Consider the following 17,130-nt stretch of genomic DNA (forward strand, 5'->3'; position numbering starts at 1 on the left):
AACTGTTGGAGGCCATGGTCCAAAGAATGGGTACACACTGTTATGGGTTGAATTGCAGCCCATCCCCCCCCCCCATGCTCACCAAGTTCCAATGTTAGATGCTAACCCCTGGTACCCCAGAATGTGAAAATATTTGGAAATAAGGTTGTAGCTGATGGAATTTGTTAGGATTAAAGTGGATCCCGAATCCAGTATGACTGGGGTTCTTATGAAAAGGGGAAAATTTGGAGACAGAGACAGATAAGCACACAGGGAGAACACTATGAATATGAAGACAGAGACTGGCGCTGGGATAGTCTGAATTGTGTTCTCTCTGTGTTGCAACATTAAAGCCCTAACTAACCCCCAATGGATACAAGAAAGAGAGTCTGAAAGGAGGCAATTAAGGTTCACCGAGGTCGTAAGGGTAGGGATCTCCTTTGCTGGGACTGGCGTTTTTGTAAGAACAGACACCAGGGTACTCTCTCTCTTTCTCCTCCACCATGTAAGGACCCAGGGGGAATCTGGCAGTCTACCAGCTGGGAAGAGAGCTCTCACCAGAAACAGAATTAGCGGACATACTCATCTTGGACTTCCATCCTCCAGAACCATGAGACAATACATTTTTGTTATTTACGCTATCCAGTCTATGGGGCTTTGTCCCAGCAACCCTGTAAAAATTAATACGAGGCAAAACCGAGAGGTTATGATAGTGAAGGCAACCTTGGGCACTCTCTGTGACCCGTGGTGTGGCTGAGCTGGGCATCTATTTTAGTGTTTGTCCACAGGAAAGCCAGAAATGGAGTCAGACATTGGAGTTATTCCCAGGGACCTATGTCTGTTGTAGCCCAGCCTTTGGTTATTAATTTTCATTATTAATTTTCTTATTATATCTCCCCTGCCTCCTTAGCAGATATGAAGCTTTTACCTTGTTTTTTTCCCCCTCCTTACTTCTTTAGCAGTGTGTCTATAGACATAACCACACTTCACAGATTGCAGCAAACTGCTATAAGGTGCATTTTACCTTTTTAAAAAAGCAAATGAATGTGATGTTCAAAAGTCTCTTTTTCTCGACTGTCAAGGAGAGATAATCACAAACTAAGCTTTTAAAGAAAGCTTTTATGCACAGAAAAATGAAGCTTTTCATAAAAAAGCAAGTTCATTAAAATTTAATAAAAATAAATGAATAGTAAATAAATGTAAGTAAATAAACAAATTTAGCTCCTGTTCCAGATTGTGGCTTAGAATTGGGACTGGGATTATCTGAATCCAAAGACAGGTTTTGCCACTAGTTAAGTAAATTTGGAAGAGTCAGTCTCTCCCCTTAGAGTCCTGTTTCCTCATCTGCAGGATGAGAGGTGGGACCCTGTTCTCTCTAAAGCACATGGGCCTTTATAAATCCACTATTTCTGTGACTCATCCTCACCTGTGCCAGGCTCTGCTCCTGGCAGGACTGGGGGCCATAAAACTGATGCTGCCCCATCGAGAACCCAGGTGGGTAACAAAGGCTCTGGCGCTCCTGCCGAGTTCGCCTGCCAGGCCCAGCTGACAAAAACGTATCTGCCAGCCGTGACCTGGTGGAGATTTTTCAAATGCTGAACATTTACACACATAGATTTTCCTCATTATTATTCTCAGCCTGACTGCATGCTTTGTTTCGATTTTTTTTTTTCTGAGTACCTTCTCTATTACTAGAAACTTGGACAGTATTGGCAATCGCCGTACCTCCCCCACCCCTGCCAGTGCACACGCTGGGATTTAATATGGAGTTAGCCTTTTCCTGGATCATTTACATATGGCAGAGGTGTGAGCTGTTTTTCTCATTCCAGAATCAGTTTTCTTCCCCTTAGGCATAATCACCCATAGAATTGGTTGGAAATAGAATTTCCTTTCTTCTAAGGTTTTGTTGTTGTTGTTGCATCATTATTGAAATAAATCGTGAAATACAAATTCTATGTTCAGCATAATCTTATCAGAGAGCATAGTCTTGCATTATTGTAAGATGTGTCAAAGCTGGAATTCAGCGTAGGTAGGAGATCAACCTAATCATAGCCTCATGTAGACTTCTCCAAAGACACGGAGCTGGGTTTGCACCTTCAAGAGTTTTGTATTTCAAGGCAGAGTGGAGAAGGCGCTGGAGAGGAAACAGTGCCAGCAGTGGTGAAAATGAGGAGGGCCACATTCAGAAACATACCTAACTCCCAATGCACGCCATGTTCAAAAGGATTTCAAAGTAACTCCTTAATGGGAATGAAGTTTGCTTTTGGGGTGATGTAAATGTTTTTTAACTAGACAGGAGTGCTGTTTGTACAATGGTGCAAATGTATTTAAAGTGAACTGTATTGTTCACTGTAAAATGATTTTCTATTATGTGAATTTCACCTCAAAATATTTTTTTAAAGGACTTTAAATGGCAGATCCTACATGAGTTTCTGTTTAGTCTGACAAGCAATGCAGGGCCTTTGAAATCTATGGAAATGGAAAAGTTACATAATCGAAAACAAAGAACATGGTAACATTTTGGTGATAAATTGAATGGGGATATATATGAAGTAGGGAGACCAGCTACATGGTTATAGGAATAGTCTACCAAGTACGGTAATTAAAAACTCAGGAGCAATATTTTTTGGAACATGCTTTGGTGGAAATTTCCAAACATATACAAAATTAGATAAAATAACTTAATGAATTGCATATATATGTCACCCAGCTTCAATCATTTTCAACGTTTTGCTGAGCTGATTTCATCTGCCCCCTCCCCCCAACTCACTTCCATGCATTTTGTTTCATTCTGTTTCCTGGAGTATTTTTAAGGCGAACTCTAGACTTCATATCTTTTCTCTAGAAACAAACAAACGAACTTCCAAATACGTCTTCAATTTATAAGAACGTTTTTCTTTCTCCTTTCCACCACACAATTAGCAATCCTAACAATTAAGGGCAAATTCTTAATACCATCTGATGTTTTCTTGATCATGTCAAAGATAAACAGTGGGCTGTTCTAATGAAATCTAAACAATGACCATATATTTCATTTATCAATAATTATTATGTTTCTTAAATGTCTTTTATCCTGCAATTGCACCCTGATACATTTCTTTTTCCCACCACGATCTGTGGGAGAAAATGTGTAGCCTGTGTTGCAAAATACTCCACATTCTGGATTTGGCCACTTACTGCCCAGTGCTCTTATCTTGGGCGGGTGGAAAGCACTTCAAATTAGATCCTGTTTCCTGTGTGAAGATGGTATTGAGAGATAATCATCAAAGAGCTGAAGTGCTCACAGGTATTAGTTGTCATTTTTTTTAGGAATTGTCAGAGGGCAGCGGTAAATATGCATGTATTTACAAGAAAAAAAATATGAGCTTATAGCAATATTTACAATCAAATTTAAGATACCATCATCTTCATTTGGTTGAATTTTTGTATTTTTATGGGCTTTTTAAAAAAATTTATTTTATTGTTCATGTACAGTTTTCTGTCTTTTACTCCTACCCCAGCCCACCTCACCTCCCTCCCATTTCCACCACCCCTAGTTTTTGTCCATGTGTCCTTTATACTTGTTCCTATAAACCCTTCCCCTTTTCCCCTGAAATTCCCTCCCCTCTCCCCTCTGGTCACTGTCAGACTGCTCTCTATTTCAGTGTCTTTGGCTATATTTTGCTTTTTTGTTTGTTTTGTTGTTTAGGTTCCTGTTAAAGGTGAGATCATATGGTATTTATATCTCATGATGAAAATATTAGTTTTTAAATTAACAAAATTATTTATTTGTAAAATAGTCTTGAAATAAGAATATAATATTCCTACCCACACCAGACTATTAAAAGCAGCTTGCATTTTCTTTGCCAAGAGATCTTTACAATCATTTTTTTCAACATCACTCAAATCAATGGTGTGCCAATTCCTTTGGCTTTGTTAGCGAACACCTGTCAAAACTGTCTCATTTCCATTTTCACTGCAATTGCCCTAATTCAGTTCATCAATTCTTCTAAACCAGATTATTTGATACTCCCACCATTTGTTTCTCTCCTGAACTTCTCCTCTTCCAAAATCTTCTGTTACATTTCTGTCAGAGGTATATTTTGAAAACACAGATTTGATTAAAACCAACAAGCTAAACTTCAAAAGCTTCCCATTATCTGCTTAATGAAATCCAGACTCCTTGCTCTGAGTATTAAGATCTGCCTCCATAAGATAAGGCGATATTTTTAAAATATCGCTTCTCATCGCTTGTAGATCCCAGGCCTCCTGTTGGGAGCCCCGCCCTGGGAGCACAGCGCCCTCTGTGTCTGCTGCAGCGTACTACTGCACACGGGAGGAATGGACGTACTACTGCACATGGGAGAAGTGGATGTACTACTGCACACGGGAGAAGTGGACAGGGCTCTGATGGCACCAGACCTTTAGAAAACAACGGAAGATTTTTCGTTAGATGTCTTTCTCTTTTTAAAAATCTTTATTTGGCTGCTCTTCAACCATTTTTTCCCTTCCTTTGACCCTTTTTCCAAACAGATTCTAATCTGACTCCTCTGGATCTTTTTCTTGAAATTTTTTCCCCTGGAAACTTTATATTTTTATCTGTTCGCTCATATAGAATAATTAATTCTCTCCCAGCTCTCATCTTGAAATGCCTACCTGCAGAAGTACCCTGAAGTGTAGTCAAACAATGTCTCTCCTGATAACAGGACTTACTTTGCTGGCAGTTTAGAGACCATATTTTATAACTTAAACAACACCATTTTGCTTCTCATCCATCCTTCAGTAGCTTACTTATGTTTCATATAACTTTCACATGTCAGTTACTCAGATGTATGAATTTCTTCTTTTTTTAAAACCGCCTTCCCCTTGTTCTAGTCCAATAGTGCTCTACACTCTAATGAGACAAAACTCATTTACTTCTTTCTTTGTGTGTGTTTTGTGTGCCATTGAGTTGGCCCGGACGCCCAGCAACCCTCTGAGTGAGTGAGTGAGTGGTGTCCACAATGTCCCGCCCTCCATGGCCCAGCTCGGCTCCTGCAGACTCCTGCCTGTGGCTCCTTCTGGGGAGTCCATCCGTCTCACATTTGGTCTTCCTCCTTCCCTGCTGCCTTCTCTTCTCCCAGAATTTTCCTGTCTTTTCCAAAGAACCCTGCCATCTCATGGTGTGTCCGAAGTAGGACAGCTTCTCAATTTTGTCATTTTTGCATTTAAAGACATTTCAGGCTTAAATTTGCTCTAGGACTCACTTGTTCATCTTTCTAGGGGTCCAAGGATCCGTAGAGCTTTTCTCCAACACCATCTTTTACATGAATCCATTTTTTTTTTCAGTCAGATTTCCTCACTGCCCAACTTTTGCATCCATACACAGTAATTGGGCTCACAAGGGTGTGGATGATCTTAGCCTTGGTCCCTAATGATACATCTTTGCTCTTGATCTTTCCTGGTTCATCTGTTGCTGCCCTTCTGAGTCTCAGCCTTCTCTTGATTTCTTGGCTGCAGTCTCCGTTTGAGCTGATGACTGAACCAAGTTTATTTTTACATCTATGAGATTAAACCATCTCTAACTGGATTTCATTTTCCATTCTTTTTCTACCAACTGAAATCCCAATCGATCATCATTCAAAATTCTGTGTATATGCCATCTCCTTCCCAGACTTTTTTTCCTGTTCTAAGTCCAACCTGACATGCTCTTCTTAAAATTTCAGGGGAGTGCACAGATGTCTCACTTGGGTCATTTATGCCCTCGTGCCTGGCATTCTATTGTCTGTGTCTGCATGTGCCTGCTGTATTAGGGTCTGTCTTGTCTGAGGGAACACCTCATTTTATTCACATCAAAGTTACTCAGTGAATTAATAAATCCTATGCTGAAACAATGCAGCTTACTATTACCTAGATTTAAATAACCAAATGTCATCTGTATTCTACGCCATCTTCTAATATTCAATAATGACTCATAGAAAAAAAATGATATTAAAGACAAGACATTGTAACTCACTGAGAAGCCAGTGGGTTTCGTAGATCCTCGCCCTAGATAACAGCATATGCCCCGAGGTTTGTAGTCATTTGTGAGGTCACACCGTTTCCTTTGGTGCCTCAATGGGGCTGGAGACCTACTGTGCTCCTTATTATTTCTAATTCCATGTCTGGGCTGGTTAACTCTTCCCCATGTTCTGTCTGTTTAATCATTCTTTAGTTTGAAAGTACTGTGGCTAGTTTCAGTGCCTGAAAATAATTCCACGACAAAGGAAGAGTTTATGATTGGTAAAATACGTTCCACCCAACAAATTACAGATATGCACTATGGCACTGAATTTTACTGAGCACTCACTAAATGGTGTGTGTGTGTTGGAGCAGGTGCATTGCTAGGTATTATCATTCATGTCAGGAACTCAGGGACAAATAAAAAAAAACAATCGGTTGTACCTGAGAAAGCGTGGACTGCTTACAGATGTACAAAAAAGTCAGGCATAAAATAAATTGTTAATAGATGTAATTATTCCACTGCCTTCCCTTGTAAGTCCTTTCCTTAGGGAACTATGAAAAAGCCAGATGCTGAACTGGGAAATGTCCCAGAATTATTCTTTTGAAAAATATTAACACTGTATTACAAAAGGTCTTGTCTGGAATTATACTGAAACTCAGCTTCTCGTGACTATAAACGTTTAGTAGTAGCAACATGTTGGAGCAAAGCTTGCAATTTGAGGGGGAGCATTTTACAATGAATTAGAAATAATGGGAGTTTTGGAACTCTCTTTAAATGAAAATGCTCATTTTCAGTAGCACAGGTAGCTCTCTTCTGGTGATTGGTGGTGCAAGTGCTTTCTGAGACCTCCTCCTCATGAGTTAAACCATAACAGAGGAGCTAACTGCTTAGTTCTTGGCTTGGCATGGCCTGGCAGCCCAGCCACATGGCTTCTTTGGGGCGACTGGTGTGGCTTTAGTGAATTGCTGTCATTGCTACATACCTTAGATCCTACGCAAACTGTGAACACTCTCTTCTCCAGGAGGTACTAGTGGAACCTGTGACTTTGATTTCAATTGGGAGGTAGAAAGAGGAAGGTATCATCATTTCTCCTTTCTTGCTGAGAGTGGAAGAATCTCGATGTGAGTGCAGCGCCATGGTGGTGAATGAGGGCAGGGGTAACTGAAACCCGCCTGCCATGTCATGGAAGCTCAGCGCTCAGTTTTGTTTTTTATGGTGATTAGAGTATCTGGTTTAGGATCCTGACGTAGCAGGAGCATATGTATGCTTTTGTGGATTAGAGTATTTTACATTTTGAAGGTAGACCATGAGCTTACACAGTGGGATAAAATGGCAACATTAAATGTCAGTGCCAGCAGAGCTTTCGGGATGGAACTTGAAAATAACAGGACGTAAGACTCCTGGTGACAGTGGCCCCAGCACACTGGAACCACACCCAGGCTGTACAGTCAAGAAGTTTATAGTGTGTTTTAACTTTATTCTATAGGATTAAAATGTAAAGAGGGGGCATGATGATATGTCTAATTCTTTTTTCCATTGCATAAAAGAAACATTATAAATGACAAGAACCTTATGAAAACAATGGAAAAACTAGAAAAATGTTCATAGAAAATAAACCACCTGGCTCTTATTAAGAACTACCTACCCACTAAATTACCTTTGGTTCTGTATGTTATAATTTGCTTGTGGGACAAAGAGTTAATTGAATATGTTTTAAAATAAATGTATTATTTGGCTGATGAAGAAAATTAAATGTTCAAATGTAAAGAGTGGCTTAAACACAGTGACTATTTTTACCATGTGGTAATTTAAATTTTATCTGAGTCCAGAATGACTCTTAAAAGTGTGGTGAGTATTTTTAGTGAAGAAAGCCAATTCTACTTAGCTAAGTAGCCTATAACAACAGAAAATAATTGGACATACTCAAAAAGGCCCAGGCTTAGGGGGAGAAGAGTTGTTGTTTTTTTTTAACTACTGTATAACTACTCGTATTAGCAAGTAAAGAGAATCTGAACTTCAGGTGGATTGTGACCGGATGCCTCAGTGAGCATGTGCGATATGTGTGGTGGGTAAACTGGAGCTGAGGGAGGAGATGAGAAAATGATGCTTTCTCTCAAAAGAAAAAAAAAACCTTTATCAGCCCAAATCTTTGTAACTTGCCAAAATTGGAAATATTTGTATACTGTGAGGTATTGGGCTAAGATTCCTTGAGCCTGCCCTTTGTGTGTTTTTATAGAATTTCCCACTGTAGACCTTGCCACAGAGTATTGTATTCAGCTTGAAACCAGCCCGTGGTCGAAGAAAGTGCCTGCCTTAGATTCCTTTGTATTCTCAATGCTGAGTGCAGTGATGGGTGTTTACGAGACCAACAATAGATGGGAGAAGGTCCAAATTCCTTCAAGCACTAAGATCTGTAATTCTAATGAAAAACTAATTTTGAACAACTCCTAAGTACTTATTAATCACATGATTTGCAAAATTCTTTCTGGAGATAAATCATTCTGCGAAAATCTGTATGGCACTCTGATGTGGATGGCTTGAAGTATCTTAGCTATCTGAGATGGGGGGGGGGGAGTTAATGTCCCTCCAAGGATGGCACGGGGAAGACTGAGGTTATCACATCACTAGGAGGGCCAGAGCTGGAAGAACTGCTAATGGAAACATCAACCATTAGTCCAGCTCATGCAGATTTTGAGGTTTCGATGTTGCATCTAGGAAATAGTTAACAGTAGTTGGATTTACAGGATTTGATATTGGGGGAAAGTTACATTTAGAAGTGTAAATTTTAAAATTATTTGTGTCCATGTGTTATTTAAGTACTGGAAAGACGAGTTATCCAATGAAAGAATGAAAAGAAATAAAAGTATAAAATAAATAGTATCTCCTCGGAAAAGGTTGCTGATAAGAATTACTGTGGGGATTAAATAAAGGGAAAGGAGGGGGTTGAAAATGATGAGGTGTCTACTGTGGAGGTGGGAAGGCGTTTTCTAGTGAGAATTAATGATGATGGTGCTGGTGAGGATAATGATGATGAAGATGATGATGCCTGTCGAAGAGTTACTAGTATTTGGCAGAAACTGTTCTGGCATGTCACTTGCATGAACTCATTCCAGCCTCATAGCAACTCACAAAGCAAGCAGTACTATCATCAACATTTTACAGATGAGGGAACTATCACGTGGCCAGAGTTGCACAGTTGATTACTGGATAATTCAGGATACAAATTTAAGCAGCCGATTCTAAAGCCTAGACAAAAATAATGTAGGGCAAGCCTGCAGAGAAATTCGCTCTTTCCAAAGTGCAGGAAGTCTCCAGATACCAACAGCAGGGCCCATCAGGCTGTCTTCTCTCACTTCCTTGCTGCAGCCACATCATACATTACGTCATACATCTCCACCCAAGGGGAGGAGAGAGAGCAAGAACAGTGACCTCTCTCAGCACTCACTGACTAGGGCGCATGGGGACTTAGGAGGAAGTCTCCCACCCAGACACTGTGCGGTGCTCTTTCCTGATACCTGTGTGCTATATATTCAGAACTTGGGAAGTGATGTAGTTTTCTACCCAGAAATATGAAGTGCACTTCTACAAAAATGATCATGTGGCGTCTTCCTTATTCTAAGCACTGAAAATGTACTTAACAACCATTTACTTGGTAAAAGGAAAATGAGAAGAATGGAAAAGAGAGAGCTACATTGCATCCCCCTTGGGTCACAAGAGAACAGATGAGATACATGGAAAAATTTAAACGGTGTGTCTTCCAGTTAAATGTGTGGATGAGTACCGAACGGAGCTGCACGTTAGGCTGAGTGTCACCTGATGAAGCCCTCATAGCGGAGTGATAGAGGACAGAGGCTGATCACTGCTTACCCTGAAGGTGAAGCTTAATGTCTGGACTGTTTCCTTTTGGGGGACAAGAGCCACATCTGATTACCTTTATATCCATGGCACCTACCAGCCTCACACAATTCTTAAAAAAAAAAAAGAAAGAGGAAAAGAAACAAAATGAATAGCTTTTAAAACAAGAGTGTTCCAGCAGGTCCCCTGTACAACAGGAATTCTTCAGCACCCTGCAGTGCATCTGAGCAGAGAGGGAAGGCGCCCTGTGGGTCCGGCTCAGCCCCTGGTTCAACCTGAGAGACTCTGCTTTTCTCTGTTTTATCAATTTACACATAAGTGACTAAAAAGAATGATAATTATCTTAGTTTGAGCTACTATAAGGGAATACCATAAACTGGTTGGCTTACAAAGAACAGAAATTTATTTCTCACAATCTGGAGGCTGGAAGTCCAAGATGAGGGTCCCTGCATGGTCAGGTTCCGGAGAGAGCCCTCTCCTGGGTTGCAAACGGTGGACCTCTCCTTGTGTCCTCATAGGGAGGGAAGGGCAAGGGAGCTCTGTGGAGTCCCTTTCACAGGAGTACAGCAGGAAGGCTCTCTTGTCCTGACCTGATTACTCCCTAAAGGTCCCACCTCCTAATATTATCACATTGGGGGTTAGAAATTCAACATTATGAATTTTGGGAGCACAAACATTCAGTCCACTGTGATCGTGATGACGATGACGATAAGTAAAACTTAGTATCTTAAAGCATCATAAAGCACCTTTGGAGACATTTCTACTAATTTCCATTACCTTGTAGAAGTTGGTGACAGAAATATTTACTTATCAGTTCTGTTCAGTCTGGTCATATCAATGCTGATGACAAAGATCAGTTTAGACACTTAGATGTGATTCAGATCTCTAACAATACCTGAAGGTGACATTTTTACGTGGGACTTCGGCAGGAGAAATCTTTGAGAGACAATAAATAAAATGTTTCATGGTGTGACCTTCAGAATGCACTTGTAGTTATTTTAAGTCTATTAGAAATAAAAAACAGACAAAACTGTAAAATAAGGAAGGGTGTTGCCTGGCCTTAGAGTTAAACATACCCAGGTCCTGTTTCTGGTTCCACCACTTGGACGGCCCATTGGTAGATTAAGTAACCTCAGTCTCTTCCTCTTTAAAATGGTCATAATACTTACCTTCTGAGGCTTGGAGATTAAGTGAGGTATGCAAATTGCCTCACTTGACAGGCTTCACTAGCTGCCATCCCTCCTCACCTGTGGGCAGAGGTAGGTGGAGCCGTATTTCTGTTCTGCTGTGGCTTCTTTGTCCAGTGCTTATGACCTGCATCATTCACCTCCACCTATTTGTTGCCACATTGATTGTACCAGTTCCTGGTGTTGATGCTAATACGCTAACATCAGGAAGCTTTCATATTGGACAAACTTTGCAATTGGACAAAGTGCCAGTTTCAAAATTCCGTTTTTTGACCTCAGTTACATGGAGTTCATTAATTATATAGCTCTTGCTCTTTCTCTTCCCAACTTTCACTGCACACATCTCTGTCTTCCTTCATAGGCATGAGTGTTTCATACAACGCTCCTTGAGACTAATGGGCATCATGTTCTTCTTGTTGGAAAAGGAATGAGATCCCATGTTTTTCTCAAATTAGATACATCTCAAGGCTGTACTGCTATATGGATGCTTCTTTCCCATTACTCAAAGCCTTTCTCTGCAAAAATACCTGTTTTGTATAATAATGATCTCACTAATGAGGCTGAAATCTTTCTAACCTGATGGAAGGAAACAAAAACATTTATTGAGCACCTGCATAGTGCCTGACACTGTTGGAGATTTTCATATACATGTAATCTAAATTGTTAATCTCATTATTTAATCTAATCTACTCTTATAAAAGTTCTATGGAAAAAGGTATTTAGAGGCTACTGCTGATGGGGGAAAGAAAGCTCAACTACTTTTTACCTCTTTCATGACCACTGCATAAGGTTTATGATTATTTTCATTGAAGTGAATGAAATGATCTTTGACAGCCAATACTTAGAAAACATGCTTACATCATGGAAAACACAGAATTATTATAACATGTATCATATTGTCTATCCATATACACATGCATGTGCATATATTTGCATGTGCATGTGTGCATTTATATTATATTATATGCATCTATATTGCATATAAATAAAATGCTGCATGTCAGTAACAAACGTTCCTGCTTGTGCAAAGAGCCCACTTTAAGACCATGACAGTTGTGTAATGAGTTCATCAATCTTTACAGCCAACCCAGATTGTGGACGTGACCTTCCTTGTGCTGAATCTTATCAGTGTAAAAGCCACCAGTACTGATGACACAGCTTCAGCTGAGCTGGGTATTCCAGCTCAGAAGGGACTGTGGCTTTCTTAATGAAAGACAGCAAAGTTGTTGCTACTTTCTGCTGTTTTGAAATTTTCTTTCATACTCACAATGGAGAAATATACTTAGAAGTGAAGAGGAAAGCTTGGTGATTCATTCCATATTCACATAATTGGGTCACATTAACTACTCAAAAATTTAACAGAAAAGCATTTTAAAATCAGGCTTCTTGCAGTTTTTCATGTTTAAAGCCATGAGTGTGGTTCAAAGGTCCCTGAAGTATAAAGCTATCCAGGCAAAGAACATGTTCATTCTTTGTCCTTGACTTTCCCCCGGGTGCTCACATAGAATTCACGCTCTCATTGAACAATTCTCCTTGTCAAAAATAAGCAGTCTTTCCAGCCACACCCTGCCTTCATCTGGGGGCCTCCAAGAGCCCTACCATTAAAGACTGTGCAATTCGGTCCTACCTGGCATTCTCTGCGGGAGATTTAAGAGAAGCAGAACGGTCTGGGCTGTGATGAATCACTGTACCCTAACGTTCAGCTCAGCAGAGCCAGATTATCTTGCCCTCGGCAAGGTGCCCTTCCTCCATCAGTCCGCCTCAGAGGGGGCAGCTCCTGTGATTGCAGAAGGTACATTGAAAAACAGCAGGAAAATACTGGAAGCATAATTAGGAAAAGGTTAAATGAATTTCTCTTCTTCTCTCTCTCCTTTTCCTTTCTTTTTACTCTTAATGCTATAAAAAGTTGCATTTGGACCTGAAAAAGTGCTTCCGCCCCTCTATACCCAGTACACTAAAGAAGCATTTGTTTCATCCACACAGAACCTGGGCTCAGTGGGAAGTGACCACCAAAGTTCTATTTAAAAAGAATATTCAGTGACCAGAAACTCAGAAGCACCTAAAGTAATTGGGCCTGCAAGAAAAAGGATGATGAAAAAAAATGCATTCAAAGCTCTCAGCTGCCTCTCACAGAACATGAATGTAGATTTAAACTCGCCTCTTATTTCTTAGCTAGTGGAGGCCAGCAAGAGATTAAGCCAGTGGGATCCTTAGAGGCAAGAGGTGCTTTGGGGGAAGAAAAGGCATCTGCTTACCCCCACCTCTTGGGGGATTTAGTTTAAACTTCAGAAGGCACTTGTTTCTTTCACTTCAAATACCATCTTCTTTAATTCGTAAAAACCTTTTAAAACAGTGGTCTTGTTTGGCTTGTTTAAGATGTTCTTTTCCATTTACTTTGCCAATCTAAGAGATTGGGAGAAGCAGCTGTTTTGATGAAAATTAGAAGAAAACCTTTCCCCAAATAGAAGCCACCAAGAGAAAAAAAATAGCTAGGACTTCTTGACATTCCATGTTGTAATTGTTACATGGTGCAACCGGAAGAGGACATTGCCCTATAAATACTTCTAGCTTTTTAAAGCCCAGAATACATTGCAAACCTGTACAAAAGAGGCAATAACATATTGAGAATGAGGCAAACGGTAAAATGTGCTTCATTTATTAGGTCTAGAAAGAAAGAAGGATTAAAAACAGGAGGGGACAGGAGCTTAGGCCTGAAGCAATGCATTTATATCAGTAACAAAAATCAAACTTTACCTTTATACTGGGATTTGCACCTGACTAAGCCCATATAAATCTGCTCTCAGAGGCCACAGCTCAGCCCACAAATGGACTGATGGCAGAGAAACAGGCAATATTCTGTCCACAAATTTACTGTCTCTCACCAGGAAGCTGGAAAAAATTTCTGCGTTTTTCAAGAGAGCAATGGTAATTCCTGGGGACCGGGAATGGAGACTTTATGGCAGTCTTACAAACATTCTTCATGGTTCCTGATCTGTAACCAGAATAACACAATGCCGTTTCAGGTACATTTATAACACATATACTCATCTACATGCCTTGGGCACCCTCTACGTGCTTTATACTATCTCACATTGAATCCTCTCAAAATCCTGAAAGCTGTAACTTTTTCATAGATTTATAGACAAGAAAATTCAGCCTAAGTTGAGCAAACTCGGGAGCATGTGATTAGAATGCAGAGAGCAGTGAGCAGTCCTGAGTTGTCGCGGTCCATGCTCTTCTCCCCAAACTCCGAATTTAAAGTCACTCATGAGGTGTGATCTGGGGGTCTCCAAGTAGTTTTTCTCTTCGGGGAATACCTGTATCACGCTTGATTTTCCATAGTGCTCTCAGGCCTTACCTTTCTCTCTGCATTTAGATGACACCCACCTGTTTTCCAGCTGGCGGTGATCTGGTCCACACGACCAACTCCAGGGGGCGCTGTTCACGCAGCCTACCTCCGCCCTGGTGTTCGTACTGAATTCTCTTCACACTTCCCTTAGAAGTGGCTCTAATTTGTTGTCACTGTGATTTTGTCTGTCTTATATTAAATTTGAAGCTACTTCGTCACGTGACCTCTGCCTCCTTTTAAGGATCATCAGTATCTCGTACTGTAGTTCAGCTCCTGGCAGGGACCATAACATGGTCTCACTGGCTCCTGATACAAGATGAAAATCCTCCTATGGGGCAATGGGGCAGTGGTGGTGGAAGAAAGCTGTTCTTCATAGGTATACGTTTGTTTTTACTTCTTTGTGGCTCTTTTCATGGTTCTTCCATCTCTCTAGTGACAGGAAACTTTTCTCCCATACCTACTCTGATTATCCACAGGCTTCTATTGAGAACTAAGCATGATAATAGATGTGCAAAGATTCTGAAACAAACAACAAAAAAAACCCACACAAAATTGTCTTATACAGAACTGTTATAGGTATCTTCAGAAGCATAGTTTTGACCATGTTACCTCCCTGCCTGTGGGCCTTCAAGTATTACCTTTAACCTACAAAATATGTTTACTGTCTGGGCCTCCTATTTGCCAGCCTGCGCCCCCTGGTCCTCTTATTTCTGATGGTTTCCTTTTATTCATCTGCTGCTCCAGGCACTCCAAGAAACAGAGTGTTTCTTTTACTTATCCTGAGTTTTTCTACTTCAGTGGCTTTGTTCATGCTGTTTTCATACTTTAGAACTTTCTGCAATAGTAAAAATGATATGCACTGTCCAATACAGTAGCCACTAGCCACATGTAACTAGTGAGTACTTGAATATTGGCTAGTGTGCTTGAGGAACTAACTTTTTAACTTCATTTTAATGGACTTAAATGTAGATTTAAGTAGCCACATGTAGCTAGTAGCTGTTGTGTTGGACAGTGTAAATCTAAATGTTGTTCTTCTCTACCATTTCCTGCCCAAATAATACCCACTTATCGTTATGTCGAACATAAGCTGCTTCCTCCTTAAATTCTCCATTTGTGCTCTTACCTGATCATTTTCCTTTTCACCTAAGTTCCCCTAAGTTCAGCCTATGTTTAGGCTTATACCTTGTAACATGCATCTTGGACTTACTCATACCTCATCCTCCCCACCGAGTGATAGGCTCCTTCTAGTGGAATCCGCTCGCGTTCAGTGTTGTCCCCGGAACACTGACTACCGCACACAAACACGTGCTGAGCGTCTGTCACTGCAGCCCCGAGGGAGAGCCGCTCAGCCACTCATTTACCCGAACAGCCTACCCAGCCTGCTTCACTGAGTGTCCGCTGTCCGTCAGGCCCCGTGCTCAGCACCGAGGCCGTGTCAGATCTGAGAGTTTAGATAATTAACCAAACAGTCGTCAAGATGGCCTGATCCTCAGCCTACAAACATATCTTATGTTCTCCTAATGGTATTTTTTAGTACTTAAAATAAGCGCCCACTCCATGATCTCATTTTCTGAGAACGAACTCCCTATTTACTAGGCACAGGTGATGGAGATGTGAGGAGAAATCCACCTGGGCTGGAAGAGCTCCCAGCATTTCAGGGGGAAGGGGAGGGGAGCACTCCAAACATCACGTGCAGAACAAGGGGGGCATATCCTGCCCCTCCCGCGCCTTTGCCTCCCCAGACAAGGAAACCTCTCCTGGTCCTTTCAGCAAGCCGCCTCTCCAGGAGCTTCAGTAAGGAGCCTCATCAACCTACGAAGGGGGAAACGCCAAAGAGCCCATCCTGTACATGTCCCTTCTTCTGAGCAACAACATCTGAAAGCTTAAACCTTCGTCAAATGGGGCACATTTGGCAAATGTTCAGGCGCTCAGCATTTCAGTTGATACAATGTCTTTGTGGAACCCTGTTCCCAAGGGCAGGGGAAATTGGAGGGTGAACAATTAGATGCTGGCCCGGCCCCCCACCAGCTCACTGACGCCTGGCCTGGTCTCTGGGGGCTGTCAGAGCCTGCAGCACGATCTGCTCCTGTCACTATCAGTATCTGGCAGGAGTCCTCCCTGGGCCCAGCCCAGTCAGGGCCGAGAGGGAGGAAGCAGCTCGGAGCTGAAGATAAGTCTCCAAATCAGGCGGAAGCAGTGAGTGGGGACAGCAAGGGGGAGGGCCGGCAGCAGTGAAGTCAGAGGCACAGCAGTGACTGCAGCTGAATCAATTTGGAGATAAAAATAGTGCCTGCCGCCCCTGCCTCTGCAGTGATTTCATAAAGGTCTCAGCTGTGTTGGAGAGAAAGCCAGCATGTGTGTCCCTACCTCCTCCTCAAACTGGTGAAAGGAGCAATAATAGCTACCACAACCAGGGCCGAAACACCATTCTCCTGCATCTCCTTCTTTCTCTCTCTTTTCCTGTCTCCCACTCTCTCCCAGAGCTCCCAGAAGTGCCTCTAACCTCACCTGTTCTTCTCCTTAACGGGATAATTAAAGACAGAGATGACTTCTTCCGAGGCGGAAAGAGATAGGGATCCCAGACGTTCATAATGAACCCAGATGGCGCTCCCCCGCTGACACACCACCCGAGATGACTGACCCCGCTGAAGACGGCAGCTCTTTTCCAGACAGGAGGGAAAAACCCGTCAAGAATGGGCCCCACGAAGGCAAACCCACTCCGGCTTCCCTAGGTGAATTTCCTCCCCGAGCATTCAGAGCCCGGAATTGCCAATTAGTGCGACTGTCTCGGGAGACAT

Source organism: Phyllostomus hastatus, unplaced genomic scaffold (assembly GCF_019186645.2).
Source record: "Phyllostomus hastatus isolate PE091 unplaced genomic scaffold, TTU_PhHast_1.1 phas_contig_29, whole genome shotgun sequence".
Taxonomy (NCBI): Eukaryota; Metazoa; Chordata; class Mammalia; order Chiroptera; family Phyllostomidae; genus Phyllostomus; species Phyllostomus hastatus.